Genomic DNA, 15,848 nt, shown 5'->3' with positions numbered 1-15,848 from the left:
TGAAGTTCTCAAAGTACTTTCCAAAGTCCAAACAAGCACCATAGTTCAATTTCAGTCATGAAAGTTGTTCATATTTTGTTCCCAAACCTTTGATGTCTTCAATAAAAAGACACAAGCGCACAATGAAAAAATAGGAGGAGACAGACAGATAATTATTAAAGTTAAATTCAAGTATGATCGAGATGCTTTTTCTTTATACACGTACATAGATACTGGTATATAATTCCTTTGGACCTTAATTATTTATTTAACAAATTATTTTCGCCTTCATGAAATTAGCATAATTAAGTTAATACAATTACATACAGTCGCCATGTTAGACAACGAATAATGATATTCTTAAAAAATAAATTCAAAATATATTTATTAACCTTAAGTATCTTTTTTATTCATATAAAACGAGTGTACATTTTTATTAAAAAATAGTGGGAGGATATTTCACCATAATTCCATAAATAGAAATATTAAATGATGATTTAAAAAAAAAGAAAAAACAATAAGAGGAAGGAGAAGAATGAAGGGGAGAGGCAAGAATGGTAGAACTGTACAAATGGGGTAGCAGGAGGAGGGGCCGTGTGGTGTAAAGAGCATCACTTGTTGGGGGAGGCAGAGCAGCGACAATACGTGACGTTCGTATTTTGTCGGGTAGTTGTGGCCAAAGGACAAACGTGGGCCCCGCATCTCTCGCCTATTCCCGTCAGCGTCACGTGGCCACGTGGGAGGTCGCGTTCCCGTCCCTATCCTCCAACGGGATATCCTCCAATTCGTGCTATGCAGGTTAAGCGTATCCCTCACTTTTTTAGTTCCCTTCGCTTCTTTCTCTCCATTTTCATCTATTTCTTCTATCTCAATTATACATATTATTTTACTAAATAAATTTTTTAAAATTATAAAATTAATGAATTATTAAAATAAAAAAATAAAAATAAATAAAGAGAAAGAAGTGGAGAAATTCCTTTCCCCTTTTTCCCTCCTCTCTCTGTTTGTCCACCTTGATTTCCTTGATCATATTTTTCTATTAATAATTAATTTTTTTCTTAAGTGATAGAAAATTAAATTATATGATTTAGGCTTTCATTTTAATTTTGAATTTTTTTTGTTTTTATTTTATTCTGAAGTATTTTATAATTTTATATGTATCTCTTAGATTCATATACCTTATTTTATTCAAAATTATTTCATCAAAAATTTATTTTATTTTATTCAAAATTATTTCATCAAAAAATTATTTAAAATTTGATTTTGATAAATTATTCTATTTCATCCATACAATTTTTCGTTCAAATTAAGCTAACAAATTTACTTTATTTTGTCGATAATTTACATAAAATAATTTATTAATAATTTAATGTTGCAGTGTTACAAACAATATTTAAGTAATTCTTAATATTGAATAAAAATTAAAATCAAATACGTACAAATTATATATGAAAGTGAGATTTCCAATCAAAGTCCACCAAAAAAAATGATTTCCCATCTAAAAATTAAAATTTATAAATCACTATAAGGGGACTCTTGTTTATTATTTATTGACTATTGATGTCATATCAATATAAAACTAGACCATTATAACACTTATTTATTACATTATTAAAGTGATTTTTTGAAAAATATCTTCATACAATATATATTTTTTAAAAAAATTATCTCTTTGCTAATAGTATATTATGGTCAATGTAAGCTTTTTTATAAATGCAAAGTGGCGAATTTGATTTTATAACCTCATTAGCTTTTTAATTCAAAAAAAATTGCTGTATTTTCTTAACAATAAAAAATTTTTAACTTTTAAGTTATATTATGAAAAAATAAAATCATATATTATACAGCTATGATTTTTATTTTACAAAATTACCCTCACCTCAATTGATTTGTTCCACTTCCATCCAACGATCCAAATATTATTATTATTAATATTATGTATTGTATTTATATTTATACGGTTAATGTAAAGGTTGTGTGGTTGTTTTGGCCAAACAAAAAAGTTGTGGGGCAAAAGGAAAGGGGGTAAAGAGGTAAATACATAGATGCGTCGGACAGGAACAGAGTCGACGGGGGCTAGAATGCTTACGGATCCGTGCAGCGCGTGAGAGAAAAATAAGTACTGCCCAAGTCCCTCGGAGTTGGGGCTTTTGGAACCTTATGAGTTTTATTATATCTTTACGATGAATTATGAAGGGAGAGAATAAAATTATTGATCTGAAAATGAAAAATGATGAGACAGAGAAACACGTGTTGTACAGTTTTTTTTTTTTTTTGGGGACTAACACAAGTTGCATAGTTTATGCCAGTTTTTTTAAGGGCTTTTGAGTATTTTTATTTCACAATTATTTTTCTAAAAACATATGATGTTTTAAATTTTTACATGGTGTAATTTTTTTTAACTTTTAAAAATGATGTATTGAGTACTCTGCTATGAAAAAACTCAAACTTTAATAATTAATTAACTTGAAAATTGTAAAAAAAGAATTTCAAAATTTTTGGAAGAGAGTGCATAAAATAACATATGAATATCCTATAATTGATATTTCTTGCCTAGAGTAAAATATGATTTTAACTAACTATTATTTTAAAGATTTACTTGATATTAATTTTTTATAGGATACTTATTTATAATTTTATATGTTCTTTTCTTTAATGTTTTAAGTTTTTTTATTTTTCAATCAATTAATAGGTAGAGTTAGTTTTTTTTAGTAGCAAGATATTCAAGACACAAATTTTTAAAAGTTAAAGAGAAAATTACATTACATAAAAGTTTAGAATATTAAGTGTTTTCAACAAATAATTAAAAGACAAAAATATCCTTTAACTTTTCTCTAATTGAAATTAAAGCTAGTTTTTATACTGTTCTCATCCAAAAAGAGCTAGTTACTATAATCAAGATTAGTTTTTCTTTAAATATCATGCACACTAGTTGGTACTTCATTTAGTATATGACTGTATAAGAATAGAAAATTCTATTTTCATCACATCAAGATTTAAGGCATTAATAATAAGGTATCATGTTTAAATAAGAGAGATTTTCAATAAAGACCTATTGGCCACATTTATTTAAATTTAAAATTTCTAAATTTTTAAAATTACATTGCAATTCAGGAGCATTGATTTGATATTTCTTCCGGTTCAAATTATGAGACATTTTTTTTTAATTTATCTTGATTCAAAATATAAGACACTTAGTAGGTTTTAATTTTTTTTCCTGCTTCACTCTTGTATTTGTTAACTTAATTTGTTGTGTAACCTGATTGGTATTTATTACATTTTTCTCACTCTTTATAATAGCTAAAACTTTATAGATGTGCAAGGAGGATCGTGCTTTTTCATGTTATAGTATTTTATTTAAAAAAATATTATATCTTTTATCTAATTTATTATTGACAACTAGAGAAAAGGTTGAAAAGAAAAACTTATGATATTTATAACTGAAAATAAGGATATAACTAAATTTTATTGATATTCAAATTATAATTAAAAATTTCTTATATTTTGAATTAGAAGAAGTATTTAATTTCTAAAAAATGACAAAATTATCTTTTATTTTAATTAATATTAAAATTGCCCTACTTTATTTGTTAATTCCCTTACTTCACTTGTTCATTTATTTATGTAATATTTTTCATTGCCCTACCTCACTTATTCATTCCTCTATAATAAAATTAAGTGAAAATTTGACAGTGGACAAGTGAGATAAGGCAATGAATAATAGTTCATAAGTAAATTAACAACATATAATATATAAATCAATATGATTTAAACACCTAAAATTAAAATAAGTTAAATAACAATGATTTGAGCTGTGTTTAACCAAGAAATCACCAGACTGACCTTTTTTTTTCTTTTTTTAATCAACGTGGAATAAATTTAGGGAGGAGGGCTAGCCTTATCACCTTCAAAGACCTTAGTTATTAGCTGGTGCCGACACATAAGAAACATCACATAAAATAATAATACTGATAATAAATTGAGTATAATTATTTTTTATTAGATTGATTTAAATTCATTAAATGTGGGCACCTCTTTAACCAAAAATTCAAATCTTGAATTGTCATGTTATAAGATATTAGTCCATTTTGCTGACCCAACCTTCTTGATTTGTATATGATATTATCAAGTCATTATATTTTCTTTACATAATTTGTTTTCCTTGTAAATAGTTCGAGCTCATAATTTTTCTCATTAAATGATATGAAGTCGCTTTTAAGATCTGACCACCATTAATACGAGATTTTTTTATATAAAATATTTAACGTAATTAAAGAAATCAAATCTAAAGATCCCAAAGACGCAGACAATAATAATGTAAAATATTGTATAATACTAGTAATTATCAATAACGATGCACTTCCGACATTATTTGAAGGATTTTAGTTTTTTTAACGAGAATTTTGTTTTCAAGTCCTTGTTTGGCACCAACTTATAACGCACATTAATTAATTAGACGGAGAAAGGTACGAAGAGAGAATGAAGAAGTAGTTGAAAGAGCACGTGCCAACCAACACGTTTCAAGGTCTGATGAAATGTCCATGTTTGTAAGTTGTGGACTTCCTTTCACGTACCAAAACCCCTATATTCATTATATATGTCTCTATCTCTTAGCTACTCTCCAATTTCTAATCACCAATATATACTATGTTCTTTTTTTTTTTCGTATTTTGAGTAACTTCACTATTCCATTCTATTTCTATATTTTGAGAGGTTTAAAAAGTCTTGATTATTCCATTCAACGTCAAATATAATATATGATATGCTAAGTAAACCTCAAGTTCCCATTACGAATCTATATATATGTATACCCATCAACTTCTATCACATGTTTATACATTAATATGTAATTAAGTTGTAATGTAAAGTATTATAGGAATTGTTTGGAATGAGAAGAAATTCACGAGGATGATAGAGAGCTGGATAGGGAAAAAAACATTTTAATTTTTACCCTTATTTTCTCTCCTCTATATTTTCTTCCTGTTATAAAATGTTTTACATATATTCACACACATATTCAAATTTTGTTCAAGGCAACCTTAAATAATAAATATCAAGATTTTAATATTATTTAGGCTGAATTACGATTTTTATTTGAATTGTGCGTGTGCGTATTTAAGTTTTATAAAATTTTCACTCATCTCTTTTCTTTTCTTTTTTGGTAAAACTGCAAATATATTAATAATAAAAGAAAATTTACAAAGCCAGAGATAAAACAGAAACATTAAAAGTAGAACAGTAAGCAGGAAAAAATAAGCGTGTGGACCATATTCTTGAACAGAATAGCTGTTGAAATTCAGTCGTCTCTTTCTCACTTGTTCACAAAAGCTAAATTAATGCGACTACTCTTTGCTGACAAAAAAAAATGCAACTACTCTTTGGCATAAGGTGTATATAAGATAAAAATTCATTAACTCCTTTGTTTAATTAACAAGAAACTAAAATGATTGCTCTTTTTTGCTCATGATAATAGTAGTTTGTACTTTGAAATACTTCATCTAATTAAAATTACAAAGTATTTTTAACTCTCACAACATCATTAAAAAATAGATACTCTTTTCATATCTACTCTGATCTTATTTAATAAAGTAGCTTAACAAATAAATACTAAATACTCATTAATTTTAAATATTCATTAAGAATGTTTTTAGAAAAAATCCATTAATTACTCTTATGGAATGCTAAGATATTTTTAATGGTAAATAAATAAATTATTTCCTAAACTTTACATTCAATAGCATCATAAACCTTGAACTTATTTATCATACAAATTATTTCCTTAATTTTTAAAAATTATACAAGTTGGCCCTTGTTGTTAATAAAAATTAATTTTGACCATTAGTTAATAAAAAACTAACAATTAAAAACCTCAAAAATTATGAAAATTGATCAAAAAATTATAATATAGGACCCAATAATTTTTTTAAAATTTTTTGATATTTTTTTCTGTTATTTTTAAATTAACTAACAGTCAAAATTAACTTTTATTAATTATAAAAATTAGGTTACATCATTTTTAAAAATTAAGGATTTATGATGTTATTAGACTTAAAGTTTAGGAAGTAAGTTACTTATTTATCCTATTTTTAAATATAATATCTCTAAAATATGTCTCATAATTCTAAATCTATGGAGTATTAAATATAATCATGACTTTTACGATGAATTAATTATTTAGATCTTTGTTTAGATAAGCAAGAAATAAAGGAGAGACCAAGCGTCGGTTGAACACTTACGATAGTGGAAGAAAGCACGGGATCCACGTGTGTAGAATCTAAATTACTACTGTTCATGTGCCACGCTCACTCATTGTTGACCTAACTCTCTTTAATTTATTTGTTTTCTTTTTTTTATTTTTTTGGGTCAATACTTCATTGGTTTTAGTTGCTCCACGTTGTATTACCATGCAATGCATTTACTTCGTAACTTTATAATCTGAAAATGTCAGTTATTGCATCTGAACACATTTTTGTTTCGTGTAAATTTGGTCAACTTATATACATATGATAGTAAATATGAACGTAGACATATATAAAAATGAAAGTGTGCGTGTACATACATCAAATATTTATAAGACGTGTGTCTTATGTGATAAGACTGAAATAAATGTCTCTTCTTTTGACTTTGATTGCTTTCATCCTTCATTTTTCCTAGCTGGGGCATGTGGAGTTTCAGAGATTAGGAAAACTTCAAGGTTTCTGAATATTTAATTCATTTAATTACTGTTTTTGAATCATTATTAGGGTTATATTTTGAGGGAAAAAATACTAATGTCTATGATATAACCATATTAAATGTTTAATATGTAAAGCGAGAGAAATAGGTGGTAGACAAAAAAGATGACTTAAAAATCACAGAGAGGGGGGGGGAGAGGGAGGGAGAGATTAGAGATGATATGATGAGAAATTTTTCATATTAATATATAAAAAGTTATAAAAATAAACTGAATATCACTCATAATAAAATAATATTATAAAAAATATCTATAATGAAATTCGTTGCAATTCTCTCTTATCATTATTCTTTTATAAGTATCTGGCATTTAATATTATTGACACATCAATTATTTTATGAATTTTGTATCGAGATTTTAATTCTCAGACTAATTTGAATTGCAAAGTGTCCATTTTATAGCATGTATTTTATTGCACAAAAAAATTTAACAAACCTTTTATGTCAAATCAATTTCTTAATAATTATTTATACATTTTTAGTTAAATTCATATAAACTTCTTTAAGCTATCAATATTAAATTCATGTAAAATATAGTTTCTATTCAAAATAATTAATATAAAATACATAATTTACAATAAATTGAAATATTATATTCCCCATCTATAATAAACTATAGGCAGAATATCCCTTTAAAAATTTAATATTTGATAAGAATTTCTAATAAGCAAACATTAACAAATTAACAATTGAAATTATTTTTTAACAAGTATATAATGTGTCTAAAGTTATTTTAAAATATGAAGTTCTTTCAAAGATCCTTTATTAATATTCTCTCTAAACTAAATGTATACTATTAGAGATAAATAAATTTCACAGTTATAAATTAAAGATAGATTAAAAATATAAAACTTTGACGTGTATAATCAGCTTGAGCTATTTTATAGAGTAAATTACTTTTTAAGTATACTTGATATGAAAAAAAATTTAACATGGCCTAGGTATTATCGAGCTAGGCGATCGAGGACAAAAAATCAAGAAAAAACAATGAAGAAAAAAAGATTAGAGAGAGGAGGAGGAGGAGGAGAATTAAACAGACTTCAGATCTCTAAGGTTAAAAAAAAAAAAACTTTGAGCCCAAGCAAGAGGAGAAGAAAAATAAAGAAAAAACTAAGGAAAAAAATAGTGAAAGAAGTATTAGATATAAAAAAGTCTTACATTTAAATGTTGAAATACAGATTATGAATATATAAAATTAGGATATGTACATGCAAATTTAAGATATATATTTTGATGAAGTAAACTATCCTCAAATATATTTAATATAAGAAAAATTTAACGTGTACTCCTTCTGTCCTAATTATTGGACAAAATTTTTAAAAAATATCATTTGATCCTAAATATAGGGGGAAATGTACTAGTTAATATTTTTTCAACGTTATTGCCAGGGCTTAATTACACGTTGACAAATTTTTAATTCCTTAACACACTTTATTTCAATCATTAATTTTAGCGAAGACCAAGATTAATAAAGTCAAATATTTTTTTAAAAAATATAATTTTGGATCTTTGCACTTTATCATTTTTATTATTGATCCTTACACTTTTTTTATATTTTTACTTTCTGTACTTTTATTTTTATTATTTTAGATTTCTAAGGTTCTATACTTTATTTATAGAGGAACTTAAAGTAATGAAAAACAAAAATGCGACCAAAAACATAAAAAAAGGTACAAGGATAACAAAATACGAGCAAAGTATAGGAACTCAAAATTGTATTTTTCTTATTTTTTACTACTTTCATGATACTTCCTTTATCCCAAATTATATAACTTTTTAAATCAAATTTTACATACCAATAATACTTTTTATAACATTAATTTTTAAAAAAAAATATAAACTTTTAAAAATGTCATTTATTTAATACTCCACTGATAACAAAATATTGAAAAAAGAGAATATATGAGAAAGATAATATTGAAAAAGTATAATTAATGAAACTTTATTTTTATCAAAGTGTCTTATATTTTGAAATGTTAAATCTTTCCTAAAAGTGTCTCATAATTTAAAATGGAGAGAGTGATTTTAAGACATTTTTGTACAAACTCACATCACATATATCAATAAAACTTATTAAATACACTTTATAACTTTACTTTTTTAAAATAAAAATATAAATTTTTAAAAATGTCCTTCATTTAATATTTTATTTATGAAAGAATGTTAAAGATAGAGAACCAATGAAAAAATAATATTAAAAAATTATTAACAATTTTTTTTAGTGTGTCTTGTATCTTTTAAAAATATTTTATAAATTGAGATGAGGCTAGCGTAAGTTGAAAGGTATTAACTTCCAGTTTTTAACAATCATGAAATTAGTTAATTCTGTACGAGTATATAAGTAATTAAAAAAATTATTGAGTGGGTAAAATTGAATTGAATCAACATGTGGGACTAGTAAGTTGGACTGTTGGAGACCAAGGTGATGTCAAATCCCGAATTCATGAGGTGATGTATGCCTCATTAAATGTACAAACAAATATTATTGAGGGAACATATAACTCTAAATACCTATATTCTATTCACGTTTTGTTACAATTTTTATACTTTTTTTAATATTTTAAATTCTTATATTTTTATTATTTGATGCTTTAAATTTTTAAATAAATAAAATATAAATATTTTGAAGAAATATAAAATATTAAAAAAATAAAAGTATAAGAACTCTTAGCTTAAAAAAATTATAAAGACTTAAAATAAAATATGAGTCTGAAAATTTAAAATTAGATTTTTTTTTCTGTTATTAATATCTCTTTGTTTTTAATATCTGGAAGCCATACTCAGTGTGGTCCCATTCATATTCATACCCAACTTTTCATACATCAACGTTACACTCAGTTACGTATCTCTCTGGCACGCCTTTCAAACTTCTCTTTCCTCTCTTAATAAAGGCTTTTTCTTTGCTTTAAGCTGCAAAATGTATGGTGCTATGCTACATTCATTTAGTGCTCTTGAAAGTTGGCACCACTCTCAATATAATTAATCAAAATCAACAAATGTACGGGCATTATAAACTTACATTTATCAATACAACTCATTGAATTCATTTTATAACTTTATTTTTTTAAAATAAATGTAAATTTTTAAAAATACTTCCTTCATTTCAATTTAAAATATATTTTTGAACAAGATCACATATACCGCCAATGAAATTCATTAAATATACATTATAATTTTATATTTAAAAAATAAATTTTTAAAAATACCATTCATTTAATACTCCACGTGTCAAAAAATATTAAAAAGAGACAATATATCATAAGGAAAATACGAAAAAAAAATTATTAATAATTTTTTATCAAAATGTCTTATATTTTAAAATTTTAAATTTATCTTAAGAGTGTTTTATAATTTGAGATAAAGGGAATGCCTTTTACTTATCTCTATTTGAGGAAGAATAAATAAATAATAAAGAAAGAGAATATAATAGAAAGGGTAATATTGAAAACAATATTATTAATAAAATTTTATTTTTATTAAAATATCTAATATATATTTTGAGATTATGAATTTTTTTAAAAATATCTTATAATTAAATTGGAATGGAGGGAGCATAATATAAAAATTTTAATAATTCATATCAAATAATTTTTTTGATGAATGTATCAAATCATTTCTCAAACTTCATAAAACACATTATCTTATCTATACTAATTTTATAACACATTCTCTTCGCATATCACGCGAAGTTTGACACTCTAACCGATAAATAGTACAATTTGTCATCAATTTGGGCTATGCAAATTGTATTTGAATTGCTAGTCAAGATTTGATATTTTATCAAACATATATTTAAATATTATCATTATTTTAAATTTTATATATGTGTAAAGAACTACTTACTCCATTAAAAAATGTAACGCATTTTTTGAGAAGTTGAATATTAAAAAATATAAGATATTTTTAATCTTTTAAGATGAATCATTATTTTTTTTTCAAAAGTGCCATATTAATAGTGACTTTATATTTATTACAAGGTGTTTAATAAGAATAAATATAAAAAGATAGGGTTAGTTTAAAAATGGATAATTACTTTATTGAGGGGCAAGATTTAATTAAAAATATTTTATATTTTTAAACAGAAAAAATATTAAAATTATAAAAAATAATTGAACATTAAATCTTCACAATTCAATTTTAATATGGACTATGACATTGCTTTAATATATGAAAGTTACCTCAATTGTCAAGAGTCTCGTCTCGTTTGTCATCATTCATTGAATGAATGTAATTTTTATATTGAAAAAACATATTTCCCCATTTTTCAAGTGACTTTTAATTAACTTATTAGAACTAAAGTGAGTTAATTGAGATAATAAAATTATCTTAAAATAAATTATTTTTAAATTTTGTCTCTAAATTTTAAAAAGGGCAATTTGATATGTGAAAGGTGTTTTATTGATAATTAATCTACTTTATTTTTTTAGAATTTATTGGATAACATGCTTGGAACTGCGCATGAAAGATTTCAAAAAAGAAAAAAATTATATAAATCATCAATAAAATTTTTAGAATGTTACTAATAAACAGGAGAAGAGAGTATATTTAATATTTTAGATAAACAAGCCAGCCTACGTGGATGAAAAGAATTTTTACTACTTAAGTAAGTGGTAAGAAGTTTAAATTTCTCTTTATATATGTAGTAAAAACAGAGTACTATACTCTTTGTGTTTTTTCAAAAAAAATTATATATAATATGTAATACAATTATTTCTAATGAGAAACGTGAGTCTCATGGAGTTATCAACTATTTCTTTTTGTCTAGAAGGACCAACCAAGTACTACCACGTACTCAAATTATTAAAAAGCCATTATTAAAGAGAGAAACGTGGCTCGCTGTGGGTTCTACTTCTTTTGTCTTCCATTATCTATTATAGCGATTGAAGAGGACATAATTAAATATTTTTAATTATATCTTACCAAGAATATGTTTTTATTATTTTTTGCTATAAATTTTACGTCGTTTCCTTTTTCTTATTTAATGTATTAATTATAATAAAATACTAAAAAGGTTATAGCTTAATTAATGATAATAACCTTTTACCAAAAATGGATCATAATAATGTAATTCATGAATCATTAACATATACCCCTCCCTTTTTATGTATAAAATGCTTGTTGAAAATTTATTTTGCCCTTTAATATGAGAAATGTCATGTTATTTATGAGAAATTAAATAATTTTGCTTTTGTCTTGAAAGCGAAATAGATATTAATTGTATACTTTATTTATATCACTCTAATATTAATTATGACATCATTAAAAATAAAATTAAAAAATTATTATAATTTTATATAATTTCAATTAAATAATAAATTTTTATAAATTCATTTAAAAATATATTATATATAAAGAGTAGTCACGTAATGATAATAATTTTTTAATAGGTGCTATTGATGGAATAAATACTATTAAATGAGGAATAAAACTACTATATATAGGTAATTAATTGAAACTATTTGATGAAAAAAAGTGAAAGTCATGAATCATCATTAGTAACGTAAAAGTTAGTCAAAGGCCGTGAATAATGCCGTCTATAGTGTCTAGGATTTGGCACATCATATATATATTTTTTATTTTTCTCAACTTCCTCCATGTATGTTATTGTGCTCCGTGCAATTTAGTGAAGAAAAAAAGTACTCTCAGTCCTATTTATTACTTATTTTTAGTATTTTTATTTAAATTAAAAAAATTTAAATTTAATTAATTCTATCTAAAAATTCGATAAATTTTTAAATTTATCCCAATTAAATAAATTTATTTTAAAATAAAATATTTTAATATATAATAAATGTTCTTACATTTAATATGAGTAAAATGATAAAAATAAATATAATAATTATTAAGGTACTTTATAAATAAGATTAGTTCTCTCCTTGCTTTGTGAATAAGATTAAAGGAGTAATGTTTTGTACACATTACTTCAACATAGTTTAAATATTAAAAATACCGGGCAAGATATTTGAATAACTTTTACATTATAACCTATCTTGTGTATTTTTCAAAAATAAAACACATCGTTAATTACAAATGAGGTTGAAATTATAACTCATCACACCAATGAGAATTCTCTCTCCACGCGTGCACCCACGCTATTATATATATATATATATATATATATTACACCAAAAAAATTCCCTTTTAAGGTACTGAGAACAATCAAATAAGATTGAGATTCAAATCCTCAATTATTTATTTAAGAGGTAGAGTCTTTATCACTTACGCCAACTTTAATTAATCATGATATTGTTTTATTTGTTTAAAAAAAATAAAAGAATCTCTCTCTCACATCTCTCACTTTTATTTAATTTTTTTTTCCTAACCTAACTCTTTCCTTAGAGCTAAAACCTCTCAAGTATAGTTGTCAAATTCTCAAGTTGACTCTACAAGTTTAACATTTTCACGTTTTTAGTTTATAAAATTATGTCAACTTACTCATAAACTCGGCTTATATACAAATTCGATTAAACTTGCAAGTTTACCTCCGAATTTATCGTTTTTACGTTTCTAACTTACAAAATCGTATCAATTAATTCATAAACTTAGACTTGATGCAAGTTTGATTAAATTTGTTAAGCTTGTCATTTTTTTTAGTTAAGTGAATTAAGTATATACTATGAAGAATTTAGTTTATAAAAATTATAGGATTTGGTTTAAAAAAAAACATGAAATGAAAAAATTAATACCAATAAAAAAGAAAACAAAAATACCAAAAATAAGTTTCCTTATTTTAAAATTTTTAGGGCTTATATATGATAATTTATCTATATAAATGGGTTTAATTTCAATAATTTATATTTTACTATATTTAAATTAAATTATAGTTATATTTTAATGGTTATTTGTTAATAGAAGTAAACTCTCATGAGTTTATATTTAAGTTTATGATATAAGTTTTTATTTTTATTATAAATTTATTTAAACTTGTGAATTTAACAAACTCGCTCTCAAGTTCTTTATCATAATTTTCCCTCCACTTGTTAATCATTACCCACTCATCAAATCTATCACTAAAATAAATTCATTTAATGTAGTGATATCAATGGTTGGAAATGCATTCACACAAACATTCAAAGTTGGGCTCAAACCTGACACCCTTTCGAGTAAGGAAGATGGTATTGTCACTGAAACAACTAATCATTGATATCTTTTTCCTTTCTCACACAAAAAAGAAGACAAAATCAAGGAAATTAAATTAGGATCCTTAATTTTAGAGGAAATCGTTGTTTTTATTAACAACTGAACTATTCCACTTCAAGCCTGATTGGGGATTTATCCCTAGCTTTCCGTGTACTGAACTAGTAATCAGAAATATATATATTTTTGCAGAATTATTGAAGAAAGAAATAAACAAGAGAATCACAGTGAGATTTCAAAATAGAAAATCGATGACAGTTAATTTCTTAAATTTTTTAAAAAATGATTGTAAATATAAATTCAAGCAGGCGCAATTAAAAATCTCGATTGTAAATTGAGAGTTATATTTGATTGCTTTGTTTGCATTGAAGATTCATGAATTTTACTGTTATTTGAATCAATACTTATAATTTACACCCTTTTAAAAAATATTAAAATCTTAACATCAATTCAATTTTTAAGTTAAACTTATTTTTCATTTTTATAAAGAAAAATAGTCGATTCCTGGTGTGGGAAGCATCGCTTGTTTAAAAAAAAAAAAGTCTTTAAATAGTCTTTGGATTTTTTAAAAGTTTAGTTATGCGTACTGTGAGGATAGCTAGAAAAAAAAAGGAAAAAAGAAAAAGAAAAATGGTCTCAATTATATAACTATATGTACTGTCACTGGAAAATAGAGATAGAATAATACAAAAATGGCAGTAAAGGAACTTTGTACACTTGCGTTATGTTGCCATCAACGATCTTTGGTTGCAGAGAACCATAAGATATGGAGCCGTCGATGCTTGTAAGTTGTAACTGTGTAAGGCACAAGTGGTTCCCCAAAATATCAATCTTGTTCACCAGTATTCATGTGTGTCTATTAATTAAAACCATTAATCAAATACATCTCGGAAAAAAAAATCAATAAAAATATTCTTTTTTGACGGAAATAGAAGAGTCAACACATCATCATCAATGTCTGATATAAAATTTAGAATAAGCTATATAATGATAAATAATATATCTTATTTTAAGAATGTCATACAATACATGAGGCTTTGTCGTATGTGGGAAATCATTTGGTTTTTTTTTTTCTTACCCCTCAAAACAGTGTTGTCTAGAGATATAGTTTTTTTTTTTTTGGGTGAAACTATGTATATGTTTGGTTGTTAGAGAGAAAATATAATGTAATGATTTTTTTTTGGCCAAATGTAATGCAGTGAGTTGATGGAAAATGAAATAGACTAAAATAAGATTACAAATTGATAAAAAAAATGTTATGAAAAGATAGCAAGATGAGATTAGCAAATGTTGATTTAATTGATGAAGATTTCACACTTACACACAATCAACAAGGCTAGGGGTTCAGATATCACTATTATTGTGAGAAATTCATTAGCAGGTAATCTATAAATGTTCTTTGACTTTAAAATCATGGTTACAGCTCTAGTAAATTTTTAAAACTCAATTCACTTAAGCTTTTTTATATGCAAAAACAAGAAATATAGAGAGATAAGAATGATGATTGATATAAATCATATAAGCATAATATGAAAATTCAAATCACCTCGTATAGTTGAATTAGTAAACCGTTAAATCAATATCTTCACCAATGATTTAATAAAATGCTTTGTTTGTGATTGGTTTAATCATGTTTTAACTACGATTTTAACTATTAATATTTAAATAAGTGCCTTGACTGATTCAATAATTTAGTTTTTAGTAATTTTTATGTAAGTACTATCTCATTGATATAATGGATTGTGTTGCAACTATGAAAATTGAGTTCACATTTATTTATTATTGATTCCTCATATTCTTGAACAACCTAGAGTTGATGAAATCTATTAGTTATTTGTTTATTGACAAAAACTTTGAAGTTGATATATTTGTTTTGTAGTTTAAATTCTTAATAACGTATAGGTCATCAATTAACTCTAAGTTTTTTATATATCAAGATAATCACCAGAGGAATTAATTAACGGTTGATATTTTTTCTATGTGATAGAGATTTGCATGGC

This window comes from Prosopis cineraria, unplaced genomic scaffold (genome assembly GCF_029017545.1).
Source record: "Prosopis cineraria cultivar Desert tree isolate PC_DT_omini unplaced genomic scaffold, ASM2901754v1 PC8, whole genome shotgun sequence".
In the NCBI taxonomy this organism is placed as follows: Eukaryota; Viridiplantae; Streptophyta; class Magnoliopsida; order Fabales; family Fabaceae; genus Prosopis; species Prosopis cineraria.
Note: the sequence above shows the minus strand (reverse complement) of the source record.